Genomic DNA, 16,015 nt, shown 5'->3' on the forward strand with positions numbered 1-16,015 from the left:
GCTACGTCATGACTGTTAATTCTCCATTCCGAACGCTAGTTTACAAGACCGTCCGCTTCCGGCTCGTCCTTGCTTCCGAGCATGCATGTTTGTACTTTGGACTTTTGTCCGATGGACTTGTGTACACACGCTCGGAAAAAATCCAACAACACACATTTGTCCGCGGAAATTTGTAAAACCTGCCATCCAACATTTGTCCACGGAAAATACAATACAAACAACAATTGTTCAATGGAGTGTAAAAACAGTCGGATTTACCGCCAATAGCCTGTCATCGAACATTTCCTGTCGTAAGGTCCAATCGTGTGTACGAGGCTTAAGAGGCCGCCTGTCTGTCACTTCCTTGCCAGCTGAATTTCACCCCCGAAATCCCGATCACTATCGATGTGAGCAACAGCCAACCTATAAGGACAGACAAGCAGCCTCTTTAGGATCCTACAGCTGCGACCAATCACCAGTGGCAGGATCGCTAGCGGCAGGATCACCCGTCTCAACATCAACCACAGCATCCAATCAGAATGCATCATTCACTTACCTGACTTCTGTAAAAGGAAATATGATTGATTGCTGTTCTTTGCATATCACTATTGCCAAAAAATGTTTCTATGGATAAGGTCAGTTTGTCAGCATTGCTCGGGAGCCAGGCCTATGCAGGTCTATGTGACTCACGCTCATCACCTGCGGCCTTTTTTCCATAATGCTCAGTGGCTTTTCCTGCAGCACCGGGTGTTCTCCCCCGCAGTGTGATAACACAACTATTCCATGTCCTTGAGGTTTATGAGGATTATGCGAATAGATCACGCTCTAACAATGCCCTCTTATTCTCCGCTCTGGCCGAATGCAATGCAGCATTGTTCAGGGTTTGCAGGCAACATCCACATTATTTCCTAAAGCTTTAGCCTTTTTTTTTTTTTAAGCAATCCCGAGCTCCCGCTTTAACGATGTGAACAATAGTTTCAATGAAGCAACTTCAGAAACAATGTAGTCTGTGCTTCATGCTCCAAAATAAAATAAAAAAGATATTACAGTAAATAAATTGTAGAAAGAAAATATACTGAAGTAGAAAATATTACATTTTTTACCACTTGCCACCCACCATATAGCAATATGACGCTGGCAAAGTGGTTGCGATATCCTGACCTGACGTCACATGGCGTCGCCGGGATATCAAGGCACTGCGCCCCCCCCGGGGGTGCGCATCGCGACGATTGTTGTTGTGGTGTGTCAGTCCCTGACGGAGGCTCTTTATCACGTGATCAGCCATGTCCAATCATGGCTGATCACGATGTAAACAGGAAGAGCCGTGGATCGGCTTTTCCTCACTCGCGCCTGTCAGACAAGGGTAGAGGAGAGCTGATCGGCTGCTCATCTGACGCGAGGAGTCTGTGCTGATTGATTATCAGCGCAGCCCCCACGAGGATGCCCACATTGGACCACCAGGGATGCCACCAGGACCACCAGGGATGGCCACCACTATTTAAAACCAGGTATGCCACCCTAGACCACCAGGGATGCCAATCAGTGCCCACAATGGATGCCAATCAGTGCCCACAATGGGCATCACTGATTGGCAGGCATTGTTTGACACTGGCATCCATCAGTACCATTCACTAGTGTACATCAGTGCCCATCCGTGCCAGATTTTTTTATTTTTTGTCCAGCTATATGCACATGCGGGTGCACAGGGTATGCCTGGGCACACCCTAATCACCTTGTGTGCATTAGCATAATCACACTGTGTGCAGGCGGGGAGATGGTAAAGATCTCCCTCTTACCAGCTCTGCCTTAAGAGACGTGCTCATGCATGTCTCTTTCACTGTGCCGACAGAGAGATGAGTGTGCCAGGGCCTGAAAAAGTATTCATACCCCTTGAAACGTTTCACATTTTGTCATGTTACAACCAAAACGTATATGTATTTTATTGGGATTTTATGTGATAGACCAACACAAAGTGGCACATCATTGTGAAGTGGAAGGAAAATGATAAATGGTTTTCAAACTTTTTTACAAATAAATATGTGAAACGTGTGGTGTGCATTTGTATTCAGCCCCCTTTACTCTGATACCCCTAACTAAAATCTAATGGAACCAATTGCCTTCAGACGTCACCTAAATAGTAAATATGGTCCACCTGTGTGTAATTTTAATCTCAGTATAAATACAGTTGTTCTGTGAAGCCCTCAGAAGTTTGTTAGAGAACCTTTGTGAACAAACCGCATCATGAAGGCCAAGGAACACACCAGACAGGCCAGGGATAAAGTTGTAGAGAAGTTTAAAGCGAAACTTCAGTCATTTTTTCATCTTTCCATCTATTAAATCTTCTGCCCTTGTTGTTTTAACTTTGGATAGTAAAACATTTTTTTTCTGCCAGAAAATACCTTATACAGCCCATGTCCTGTTTCTTGTCTGGTAAAAAACCTAGGCTTGTGACCTCATGCACACCTCTCTCTCTCACTCTTGTGAGAGTTTACCAGGAAGAGAGGGAGGATGAGTCATAGGAGGGCCAATGAGAGCTGCAGAGCTGGAGGTGTGCCTCTGTGTGTCTGTGTAAATCCAGGAAGTGAACAGGCAGCAGCTTCAGCTGCCCACAGTTAAAATGGCTGCAGCCAGACTTAGTGAAGGGAGATTTCTGCAGCATATTTGGCAAGTACAGAATCACAAAATATATAAAATAACATGCAAATTGGTTGGAGTGAAGCTTCAGAATGGCAAAGATCCTTTTATTACAAATTATGTGAGCAGACTGCAGTTCCTTTTTAACCACTTGCTGACCAGCCGCCGTCATTATACTGTGGCAGGTCGTCTCATTCCCGTAAATCGCCATAGGTGTACGTCAGCTCTTTCAATGTCCGCGTGCCACCCGCGATTGCTCCACAGAGAGACAGAATGGGGATCTGTCAATGTAAACAAACAGATCCCCATTCTGACAGGGGAGTAGAGAGTGATTGTCTGTCCCTTGTTCCTTGTGAACAGCGATCTCTCCCCTCCTCCACTCAGTGCACTCCCCCCACAGTTAGAAGAACCTCCCAGGGAACACATTTAACCCCTTGATCACCACTAGTGTTAACCCCTTCAGTGTCATTTATATAGTAATCAGTGCATTTTTATAGCACTGATCGCTGTATAAATGTCAGTGGTCCCAAAAAAGTGTCAGAAGTGTCTGATCTGTCCGCCACAATGTCGCAGTGCTGCTAAAAATCGCTGAAAAAAAATTTTATAATAAAAATGCCATAAATCTATCCCCTATTTTGAAGACTCTATAACTTTTGTGCAAACCAATCAATATATGCTTATTGCGTTTTTTTGTTTTTACCAAAAATTTGTAGCAGAATACATATTGGCATTAACTGATGAAGAAATTTTTATTTCTTTTGGATTTTTATTATATCAAAAAGTAAAACATTTTTAGTTTTTTTTTTTTTTTTTAAATTGTCTTTTTTGTTTATAGTGCAAAAAACAAACAGAAAAAACACAAAAGTGATCAAATACCACCAAAACAAAGCTCTATTGTGTTTGGGTACAGCGTCGGATGAGCGCGCAATTGTCAGTTAAAGCGGCGCAGTGCCGTATCACAAAAAGTGGCCTGGTCATTAAGGGGGAAAATCTTCCGGTCCTTAGGTGGTTAAGGCCGGGTTCACAATATTGCGAAATATAGCAATAGCAGGAGATTTTGACCGACCCTCTGTGGAGCCGGTTCACATAGCTCCGCTGCGGCTCTGGTGCGAATTTGCACAGGAACCCTGTGTATCTTTTGGTCCGTTTAAGGTCCTAATTCAGACAAAAATCGCAAATCGGAACTGAAAAAGTGAACAGAATGCACCAGACCACTGCTGGGAGCCGCATGCGCAGATAGTGTGAACCCAGCCTTAGGGTTGGTGTTAGGTAGAGAATTAGAGGTTAGTGTTAAGGTGTCACTCAAGGTAGAGGGTTATGCCGAGTACACACGACCGGACTTTCTGGCAGAAAAGGTCAGACGGTCTTCCCGATGGAGTTCCGACGGAATTCCGATCGAACGGACTTGCCCACACACGAATGGACCAAAGTCGGTTAGTTTTGAACGTGATGACGTACGACGGGACTAGAAAAGGAAGTTCAATAGCCAGTCACCAATAGCTGCCCTTGCATTGTATTTGGTCCGTCGGACCAGCATACGGACGAACGGTTTTCCCGATAGGAATTGAGTCCGTCTGACAGATTTGAAACATGTTCTATTTCTAGGTCCATCTGAATTTTTAAGAAAAAAGTGAGAAGAAGCCCACACACGATCGTAATATCCGACGGAATGATTCCATTGGACCTTTTCTGCCGGAAAGTCCGGTCGTGTGTACGCGGCATTACAGTCAGGGAGAAGGATTGGTGATAAGGATAGACAAAGGCTTTTCACAGAGTTTAGGAGCTGCCGTGGTTAGGTGAGCCTCAACCTCCCTCCACGGCCACGGAAAATGCAAACCACTGCAATTGCGTTTGCCATTTTGCCACGGCTGTGGTAAATGTAGTGTACATGAAGCCCTAGGGTTATGTTGAAGTTTAGGATAAGGGTTGACGAGTTGTGCCAGGATATAGTACTGTAGGCGTTAGTGTTATTGGTTAGGTTAGGTTGGGTTGAAGCTCATGGTTGGAGCAGATGGGATGGAGGGTTTCACTTAAAGTGGGGTGCCCCTAAAAAAAAAAAAAAAAATGAAAAGTCACCAGCTACAAATACTGCAGCTGCTCACTTTTAATAAATCGGACACTTACCTGTCCTAGGGTCCAGCGATGCGGGGGAATGAAGTACCCCCCTCGTTCCCCGCTCCGCTCGCGGCGCCGTCATTCATACTGTGGGCACAGCCGGGCACCCACTGCGTATGCACGAGCGGCGCAGGGCGCCGTGATACGCAGCAAAGTCACCTGGGACACGTGACAGGTCCCAGATGACTGTGCGGCATGAGGGGAAGTGATGTCACCAGCCCGGGCAAGGAAGAAGGCATACTACGAGGGACCCCTAGCAACAGGTATTTAGAGGTGAGTAAAAATTTTATTTTTTTCCAATTATTTTTTTTTAATTTTTTTAAAGAATTTAAAAAAAAAAATTTTTTTTTGGTGGCAACACCACTTTAAGGTAGAGGATTATAATGAGAATAGAAGAATTAGTGTACAGTTAAGTTTACGATATGGTGCCCTCCCGCCGCTTACCAGAGCCATTGGCAGCAGCGGAGGCAATCGCGTCTGTCCCCTGGGCTGACATGGAGACGAGTGAGGGGAAGATGGTCCCCACCCGTCTCTATGACACTGCAGGGTGGAAGCGACGTCAAAACGTCACTTTGGCCCATAGCTCTTAAAGGGCCAATTTATTTTGTTTATTTTTTTAAATGACAATTTTATTTTATTTTAATTTTTTTATTGCATTTTAGTGTAAATATGAGATCTGAGGTCTTTTTGACCCCAAATCTCATATTTAAGAGGTCCGTCATGCTTTTTTTCTATTACAAATGATGTTTACATTCCTTGTAATAGGAATAAAGGTGACACTTTTTTTTAAAGTGTAAAAATAAAAAGTAAAAGGTAAAATAAATAAGATTTTTCTTTTTTTTTAAACGTGCCCCCATAAGTGAGTAGCGCCCGCATATGAAAACAGTGTTCAAACCACACATGTGAGGTATTACCGCGATCGGTACAGCTAGAGAAATAATTCTAGACCTCCTCCGTAACGCAAAACATGCAACTGGTAGAATTTTTCAAATGTCGCCTATGGAGATTTTTAAAGGTAAAAGTTTGTCACCATTCCACGAGCGGGTGCAATTTTTAAGCGTAACATTTTGGGTATCAATTTACTCGGTGTAACGTTATCTTTCACAATATAAAAAAAAAAAAATGGGCTAACTTCACTGTTGTCTTATTTTTTAATTAAAAAAAATTGATTTAAAAAAAAAAAAAAAATAAAAGTGTGCTTGTAAGACCGCTGCGCAAATACGATGTGACAGAAAGTATTGCAACGAGCGTCATTTTTTTCTCTAGGATGTTAGAAAAAAATGTATAATATTTGGGGGTTCTAAATAATTTTCTAGCAAAAAAAAACAAACAGTTTTTAACTTGTAAACACCACATCTAAAAAAGAGGCTCGGTCCTTAAGTGGTTACGTGGTTAAGTAGCGCTCTTGTTGCTAATGGCAACCATTCAGCCCCCAGCTGTCATGTTTCATGGCACAGCAGGTTTGAAAAGGAAATGAGGAATCTGATTGGTCCCTGTGGGTAGCAAGAACACATCTCATCCACCAGGCATCTCAAAATCAAAGGCATTCCCCCTCTACGGCACACAACCTGTTAAGCTCTGGCTGTTGGTAAACTGCTGCAGTTTGGCCTGGAGTTGTAGCTTCTGATAAATGTATTGAACACTCTCCTCTTCTCTACCTGTCTGAGGATGGAGACTGTGGGGAGCTCTGATAGATGGCGATGACATGATTTATGCAACCACAGCAGCAGCTGCCTCCAGTCTCTGCCAGGAAAAGCTGCTGATCAGCTCACCTTGTTCTAGAGGAAGCAGAATTTATTAGTGTGCGGCTAATATATTCTCCTCTTATGTAAAAGGTATTAGCGAGCACGTAATATATCCTCCTCTTCTCTGCGTGTAATCTTAAATTGGACCTGTTACCAAGATATAGCAGCACGTGAGTGTCACCTATCTCACATTTTCCTTTTTCCTCCTTCATTTTTTTTATGTATATTTGTTTTTAAATCATTCATATAATGGGACAAGAGTAGAGTGTCACAGACCATTTGTGTCACTCCTTGCCTCTCAAGAGCTTGCAATCCAACTCCCCTTTTCACTCAAACAAACACATTCTAATGCCAATTTCTTTGGAGGCCACTTAGCCTGCTACTCTAATTAGGATGGTTTGAGAAAAACAAAACAAAAAAGTACATGGTCAGTGTACCTGGAATATTTATGTATAACTTTATATACTGTATTTCTCGGCGTATAACACGCACCTTAATTTTAAGAGGGAAGTTTCAGGGAAAAAACTTTTTTTTTTCAAATAAACCACTTTGAAGCAAAATAATGGTCAGTGCCAATCAATGCAGCCTGATTAGTGCCCATCTACAGCCTCAAGGCAGCCTGATGTCCATCTGCAGCCTCTGGGCCCATCTGCAGCCTGATCTGCGCCCAACCAATGCAGCCTGATGCCCATCTGCAGCCTCATTGCAGCCTGATGCCCATCTGCAGCCTCAATGCCCATCTGCAGCCTGATCTGCACCCATCCAGTGCAGCTTGATGCCCATCTGCAGCCTCAGTACACCCGCTGTGCCTATCTGCAGCCTGATCTGCGCCCATATAATGCAGCCTGATGCCCATCTGCAGCCTCTGTCTCCATACGCAGCCTGATCTGCGCTCCATCCAATGCGGCCTGATGCCCATCTGCAGCCTCTGTGCCAATCTGCAGTCTGATCTGCGCCCATCCAATGCAGCCTGATGCCCATCTGTAGCCTCAGTGCAGCCTGATGCCCATCTGCAGCCTCAATGCAGCCTCTGTGCCCATCTGCAGCCTGATCTGCGCCCATCCAATGTAGCCTGATGCCCATCTGTAGACTGATCTGCACCCATCCAATGCAGCCTGATGCCTATCTGCAGCCTCACCATCTCTCGTGCAGTGCAGGAAATCAAGAGGGGGACGAGCGCTGCCGGAATCACCGAGCCGCCATCCTCTGTTTACAGTACTCGGCTCTCAGTCCCGCCTCCGCCATCGACATTGGACCAGCTCCTGTGATTAACAGAACACTGGTCCAATGCCAGTGGCAAAGGCGGGACGGGTGTGTGACGTCAGAGCCGAGTAAATAGGACATGTTGGCTTGGTGATTGCGACGGCGCTCGTCCCCCTCCTTCTCCCCCGATTTACGCTATAGGCTTATAACACACATCCGTGATTTTCCCCCTATTGTCGGGGAGAAAGTGCGTGTTATACACCGATAAATACGGCATTCATTTATTATAGGTAGTTACTGAATATATCACTGTCAATTTACGCAGCACTTTACATATATATTGTACATTCACATCAGTCCCTGCTCTCAAAGAGCTTACAATCTAAGATACGTAACTCACATTCATTTATATACTAGGGCCAATTTAGACATCAGCAAATTAACCTACCAGCATGTCTTTGGAATGTAATATAATAAGAACTCTTTTTGAGCTGTTTGGTTGTACCCAATAAAACATAAAAGTCCCAGTCCAGTAGGAGAGCTGCTGATAGGCAATTTACCAGGCTTTGTAAACCAGACACCCAGAATACTTTGCTGTTTATGCCCACCTTTGCTTTAACGGGAACCTGTGGTCAGGCTATGGAAATTCAAGTGTTTACATACTTTTGACAAACATCAATTGAGCTTCAAAAATTACCACCAACTGAGATCTATAGCTGTAGGCACTGTGGCGTGATTCATTCTTACAGCAGGAAAATTAAAGTCTTTCAAGTTGTTCTCTCAATAGCTCGGCTCCCCCTCCCAGCGCTCTCCCTATGTATGTACATTAGAGATCAGAAGGCTGAGAGGCTGCTGAGTCACTGCTAGTGAGGGAGCAGGGAGAGCTAAGCTGCTAAAGACTATGATACATGATTTTGAATTCCACCAATTCATGCTGAATAGGACAAAATCAAAGCCATGGCTGCCCCTTGTGGGCACCATCCGCCTCAACAAAAGTAAACTGAACAACTAACACAATGTGGTAGTGTATCTAAATCTGCTAATACATTTACCCCCCCAGGCTGCTGTGTCTCCTGTGCTTATTCCATACCTCCCAACTTTTTGACATGGGAATGAGGGACACTAATAGCAAAAGTATGTAGGCATAGTACATTGCCTACCGGGTACTTACTCCCTTCCTGCCCAGGCCAATTTTCAGCTTTCAGCGCTGTCACATTTTGAATGACAATTGCGCAGTCATGCAACAATGCACCCAAATTATATTTTTAGCATTTTTTTTCCCCACACAAATAGAGCTTTCTTTTGGTGGCAGGCATTTAATGCCATTCATTCACTACTGTTTTATTTTTTATTTTTTGCTCAACAAAATGAAAAAAGACCAACATTTAAAAAAAATTTTTTTATAGTTTGTTATAAAATTTTGCTAACGGTCATTTTTCTCCCTCACTGATGTGTGCTGATGAGGCTGCACTGATGTGCATTAATAGGCTGCACTGATGGGCACTAACGAGGCGGCACTGATAGGTGGCACTGATGAGGGTCTGCACGTGTTCTGTTCTCCACTGACCCCCAATATACAGTCACAGGACCAACCATCGTCTCCTCCTCACCATGTGTTGTGTGGAGGCCAATTAAAGTTTCCAGGAAGAGTATATATATATATATATACACATACACACATAAAAGGGACAGAATTTTTTTTCTTTAAAAGAACAGTGTAAAAATAAAAGATAAAATAAATAAAAATTTTTTTTTTTAAACACACTCCGTCCCGCGGAGTTTGCATGCAGAAGCGAACGCATACGTGAGTAGCGTCTGCATATGAAAACCGTGTTCAAACCACAGATGTGAGGTATCGCCGCGATCAGTAGAGCGAGAGCAATAATTCCAGATCCCTAGACCGCCTCTGTAACTCAAAACATGCAACCTGTAAAAAATTTTAAACGTCACCTAGGGAGATTTTTAAGGGTTATGCTCTGTACATACGGTCGGACATACCGACGACAAAATCCATCTGATTTTTTCAGACGGATTTTGGCTCAAACTTGTCTTGCATACACACGGTCGCACAAAGTTGTCGGAAAATCCGATCGTTCAGAACGAGGTGACGTACAACATGTACGTCGGAACTATAAAGAGGCCAGTAGCCAATAGCTTTCATCTTGTAATTTATTCTGAGCATGCGTGGTGCTTTGTCCATCGGAATTGTCTACACACGAACGGAATTTAAACGATCTGATTTGTTGTCGAAATTTTTTTAGATCCAGCTCTCGAACATTGTGTGTCGGAAATTCCGACGGAAAAAGTCCGATAAGCCCACACACAACCGTGAGCCCACACACAATCAGATTTTCCGACAACACGATCCGATCGCACATTTTCTGTCAGAAAGTCAGACCGTGTGTACAGAGCATAAAAGTTTGTCGCCATTCCACAAACAGGACTTGATGGGTATCAGTTTTACTCAGAGTAACATTATCTTTCACAATATAAAAAAAAATAAAAAATTGGGCTAACTTTACTGTTGTCTTATTTTTCAATTCAGAAAAAGTGCGCTTGTAAGACCGCTGCGCAAATACGGTGTGACAAAGTATTGCAACGACCGCCATTTTATTCTCTAGGGTGTTAGGGGAAAAAAATTATAATGCTTGGGGGTTCTAAGTAATTTTCTAGCAAAAAAAATAGTTTTTTTTAAAGAGGAGTTCCCCTAAAACAAAAAAAAAAATTAAAAGTCAGCAGTTACAAATACTGCAGCTGCTGACTTTTAATAATCGGACACTTACCTGTCCCTGGGTCCAGCGATGCGGGGGAACGAAGCCCCGCTCGTTCCCCCATCCGCTCTGCGGCACCGGCATTCTAACTGGGCACCCGGCTGTGGCTTCACAGGTGGGCACCCACTGCGCATGCGCAAGCGGCGCCGTGATTGGCCGCGCAGTCATCTGGGACTGTCACGTGTCCCAGATGACTGACAGGAGGGAGGGGGCAGAGCTGAGCCCTTTCTACGCTGAGGGGAAGTGAGGTCAAGAGCCCAGGCACTGAAGGAGGCAGACTATGAGGGACCCCCTAGCAACAGGCATTTAGAGGTGAGTTAAAAAAAAATCCAAATATTTTTTTTATTTTTTTTTTTGAAATTTTGGTGAATTTTTTTTTTTATATGCAACACCACTTTAACTTGTAAACAAGAAATCTCGGAGTCAGATTTCTGCAATGTAAGAATGAAAGCAGAGGTCGGATTGGTTGCTACGACAGACCAGACAGTCCTTTTTGCTGACTCCAGAGTATGTAGATATCATCCATTTTAATTTACTTTATTGTCATCACTAGGCCTCCTTTTTGTGCGTTTTGATTCATTGTTTCAAACACAATGCTTTGGCCATTTAACTTCCCTAGACATCTGAATTTACTGACAAGTATTCATGGCAGTATATATTTACTCTTAAGGGTACTAAGAGCCATTCACATGCTGGCCCCTAATGCGCTTCCATCAGGGGCCCACTTATCATGGTTGTAAATGGCAGTCCGGTAAGGCAGTGAAGTCTCCAGCAGCTTTCAGGCACTCTATAATAGCGTGGAGGTAATTTGTATGATCCATAATTTGCCCGTTGTAAGAGCCGTGCGAAAGTGCAGCTCTGGGTAATAAGGTAACAGAAAGAATATATAGCATCTATCACCTGGGAGGTATAAACATCTCTGGTACAATACGCCAGCTTCCGTCGGCAGAACCCCAGCACAGCGCACAGGCTCAGCAGCCGTAATGGAAAGATATTCTGCTATTTGTGATAAACCGTCTCCTGGGCTGTGTTTTCTGCGTAGTAGAGGCTTAATCTAACCTGTATGGAGACTCTGTTCTAGGAAACGTTTAGGTGTAAATTCACATTGCAGCTCAAAGAATGAGAAAAGAAAAAAAAAGCGCTATTCTTGCCAATACCTTTTATTTTTATTTTTTTTAGACATATTGCTATTGCTAACCCCATGCTGAATCCCAGGTAGATTTAAAAATACACCAAGTATATATTCATTAAAGTGGAGGACCACCCTAAAATAAAAAACTGCATTAATATTCTTAAAAAAATAAAAAAATAAAAGATTAAAAAAAAGAATTTTTTTTAACTTACCTGAAACCCCTGTTGCTAGGCAGTTTTCGTAATCGGCCTCTTCCTATTCTGCGGCGATTCCTCCTTTTCGGCGAGTGGCCCCGTTGCCTTCTGGGACATGTGTGTGTCCCAGAAAACAACTGGCCCTTTCACAAAGTGCCATGCGACTCACGCATGCGCATTAGGAAACGGGCAGTGAAGCCGCAAGGCTGCACTGCCTGTTTCCCTTCGTTAAGATAGAGGCGCCGGCAGCCGAGCCGACGGATGGATCGGCCTCAGGCATCCGACATCGCGGGCTCGCTGGACAGGTAAGTGTCCTTATTAAAAGTCAGCAGCTAAAGTGTTTGTAGCTGCTGACTTTTAAAAACATAAATAAATTGCGGTCGGAACACCACTTTAAATTCTGATGGCATTTATTTTGATTGCAGCTTATATACACTCACTGACCACTTACCTACCGCCATTGTATTCTCTAGGGCAGTGATGGCGAACCTTGGCACCCCAGATGTTTTGGAACTACATTTCCCATGATGCTCAACTACACTGCAGAGTGCATGAGCACCATGGGAAATGTAGTTCCAAAGCATCTGGATTGCCAGTGTTCACCATCGCTGCTCTAGGGTCTTTGCTGAAAAAAAACCCCCATATATAACGTTTGGGGGTTCTATGTAATTATCTAGCAAAAAAATTATGATTTGTACATGTGGGAGAGAAATGTCAAAATTGGCCTGGGTGGCAAGGGGTTAATAGCCATTCAAACCCCTTTTTGTCAACTTGTGTGCATGTTATCAGGGCAAAATCACCAGGGTATGTAAACTTTTGATCAGGGTCATTTGGGCAGTTTGTGTTGTCATTGATAATAATTGTTCAGCCAAACACTAACCACGAGTGAAAGAAATGTTTTGTGTTATCATTCATATGAAAAATGGCCAAGAAATCATAAATTCTGCCAGGTATGTAAACTTATATTGCACAACTGTATATATACACTCACCGGCCACTTTATTAGGTATACCTGTTCAATTGCTTGGTAACACAAATTGCTAACCAGCCAATCGCATGCAAGAAACTCAGTGCATTTAGGCATCTAGACGTGGTGAAGATGGCTTGCTGAAGTTTAAACCAAGCATCAGAATGGGGAAGAAAGGGGATTTAAGTGACTTTGAACGTGGCATGGCTGTTGCTGGTCTGAGTATTTCAAAAACTGCTGATATACTGGGATTTTCACGCACGACTATCTCTAGGGTTTATAGAGAATGGTCCAAAAAAGAGAAAATATCCAGGTACTTGTGTGGAGGAAAATGGGTAGACTGGTTAGAAATGATAGAAAGGCAACAGTAACCCAAATAACCCCTCGTTACAACCAGCGTATGCAGAATACCATCTCTGAATGCACAAAACATTGAACCTTGAAGCAGATGGGCTACAGCAGCAGAAGATCACACCGGGTGCCACTCCTGTCAGCTAAGAACAGGAAACTGAGGCTACAATTCGCACAGGCTCATCAAAATTGGACAATAGAAGATTGGAAAAATGTTGCCTTCTCTGATGAGTCTCGATTTCAGCTGCGACATTCAGATGGTAGGGTCAGAATTTGGCGTAAACGACATAAAGGGCATCGATCCTGCCTTGTAACTATCAACGGTTCAGGCTGGTGGTGGTATAATGGTGTGGCGGATAATTTCTTGGCACTCTTTGTGCCCCAGGGTACCAATTGAGCATCGGTTAAACACCACAGCCTACCTGAGTATTGTTGCTGACCATGTCCATCCCTTTATGACTACAGTGTACCCATCTTCTGATGGCTCCTTCCAGCAGGATGATGCCCCATGTCACAATGCTCCACTCATCTCATCACTGGTTTCTTGAACATGACAATGAGGTCACTGTACTCCAATGGCCTCCACACTCACCAGAGCTCAATCCAATAGAGCACCTTTGGGATGTGGTGGAACACGTGATTTGCATCATGGATGTGCAGCCGACAATCTGCAGCAACTGCGTGATGCCATCATGTCAATATGGACCAAAAATCTCTGAGGAATGTTTCCAACACCTTGTTCAATCTAGAATTAAGGCAGATCTGAAGGCAAAATGGGGACCAACTTGGTACTAGCAATAAAGTGGCTGGTGAGTGCAAGTAACTCAACCTGTCTTGAGACCTACCTTTTGTCATCTTCTGTACAGACTGGGAGGTATGAGAAATTCTGCTTGCACATATGTTGACAGATGACTTGCCGACAGGAGGGTAGAACAAAAGGATGACTCCTCAATATAGTTCTGTTCCTTCAGTGTCCAATCACAGCCTGAGTTGGGGAGGGGATCAAGCGGTTTTGCTGAACTGCTTTAGAGAAAAGTCTGGTCACCAACCTGGCTGTGCAATCTGACAGATTGAAAATTGAAAACCTTTTGACAAGTACTGCCATAGAGAGCTGGAGAGAGCTGACCATGACCATGGCTTGGTTCCTGATAGTGGAGGTGGCTTGGCTGCTTCTTGCAACCAGTTTGCCAACCCTGTTACTACCAGCCAAGGCAAGGTGAGCGAGAGGCTCCCTCCTGGCTGTCCGGCTGCTGTTTTTACTTGTTTGAATCCACCTGAACACGATTTCTGGAAGAAAACCTGTGTAGTAAAGTAACTTGTTTAATATCCTTAGGTTTAATGTGTGGATCACTCTGGACTTTACCTTTTGTTCGCCTAATGCCGCGTACACACGACCGGACTTTTCAACGGACTGGATCCGACGGTCTTCCCAACGGACTTTTGGCGGAGTTCCGATGGACTTTACGAAACTAATGGACTTGGCCACACACGAACGGACTAAGTCCGTTCGAAAATCCGTTAGTTTTGAACTTGATGACGTAAACGGGACTAAACTAGGAAGTTCAATAGCCAGTAGCCAATAGCTTCCCTTGCGTCGTATTTGGTCCGTCGGACTAGCACACAGATGAACGGTTTTCCATATTTTTAGTCCGTCAGACTTGAGTCCGTCGGATAGATTTGAAACATGTTCTATTTCTACGTCCACCCCTTTTTTTTTTTTAACGGTCGGACTAGCCCACACGATCGGATTGTCCGACAGACTGATCCCATCAGACCTAGTCTGCTGGAAAGTCCGGTCGTGTGTACGCTGCATAGGGAGTTAACATTAAATTCACTGCATTCCATATTGAATTTTAATCTTGATGAACAGCTGTTTAATGTATTTTGAAATTCATGTAGGGAAGCCATGTCGCCCACCCACACCGCAAAAATATATAAATCTTAGCCAAAGATAGCAATGTTCCTGAAAACCATCATTAGTGTAAATGTACTTTTTTTCTATCATATTCCTAAAGGTATTGGTGTGGATCTAGCTTCCCATAGCTGCCCTGCTCTAGCGAAGGTCAAATTTGTCTCCAAACATACTATAATTGTTTTCCAGAACACAACTTAAAAGCTCTGGAAAAAGAAATTTTTCCAGAAAATCAAGTATTTCTCACAGAAAAGTATTGCAGTAACACGTTTTGCTATACACATGTTTATTCCCTTTGTGTGTATTGGAAAAAAAACAAAAAAATGGAGGAGAAAAAGCTAATTGGACAGAATGTCACACAAAACTCCAAAAATGGGCTGGTCATAATTCTTGGCACCCTTAACTTTGGTTGCACACCCTTTGGAAAAAATAACTGAAATCAGTTGCTTCCTATACCCATCAATAAGCTTCTTACACCTCTCACCCGGAATTTTGGACCACTCTTCCTTTGCAAACTGCTCCAGGTCTCTCTTATTGGAAGGGCGCCTTTTCCCAACAGCAATTTTAAGATCTCTCCACAGGTGTTCAATGGGATTTAGATCTGGACTCATTGCTGGCCACTTTAGAACTCTCCAGCGCTTTGTTGCCATCCATTTCTGGGTGCTTTTTGACGTATGTTTGGGGGTCATTGTCCTGCTGGAGAACCCAAGATCTCGGACGCAAACCCAGCTTTCTGACATTGGGCTCTACAGTGCGACCCAAAATCCTTTGGTAATCCTCAGATTTCATGATGCCTTGCACACATTCAAGGCACCCAGTGCCAGAGGCAGCAAAACAACCCCAAAACATCATTGAACCTCATATTTCACTGTAGGTACTGTTAATTTCTTTGTAGGCCTCATTCCGTTACCCCCCGTTATATCAGAGTCCCTTTATGTTAGCACATAACACTGTTGAGCTTTAACCACTTGCTGAACAGCCTCCGTCATTCTACTGTGGCAGGTTGGCTCGT

The 16,015-nt window shown here is 43.7% G+C and overlaps 1 protein-coding gene across 3 annotated transcripts in view; it reads left to right on the forward strand.

Annotated features, from left to right (window-relative positions):
• Positions 1-16,015, forward strand: part of CASKIN1 (CASK interacting protein 1) — a 363,406-nt gene that overhangs the window by 45,363 nt on the left and 302,028 nt on the right. The window lies entirely within an intron of this gene.

Source organism: Lithobates pipiens, unplaced genomic scaffold, assembly GCF_037356315.1.
Source record: "Lithobates pipiens isolate NorthernLeopardFrog02 unplaced genomic scaffold, aLitPip1_a1.2 Scaffold_22, whole genome shotgun sequence".
Lineage (NCBI taxonomy): Eukaryota > Metazoa > Chordata > Amphibia > Anura > Ranidae > Lithobates > Lithobates pipiens.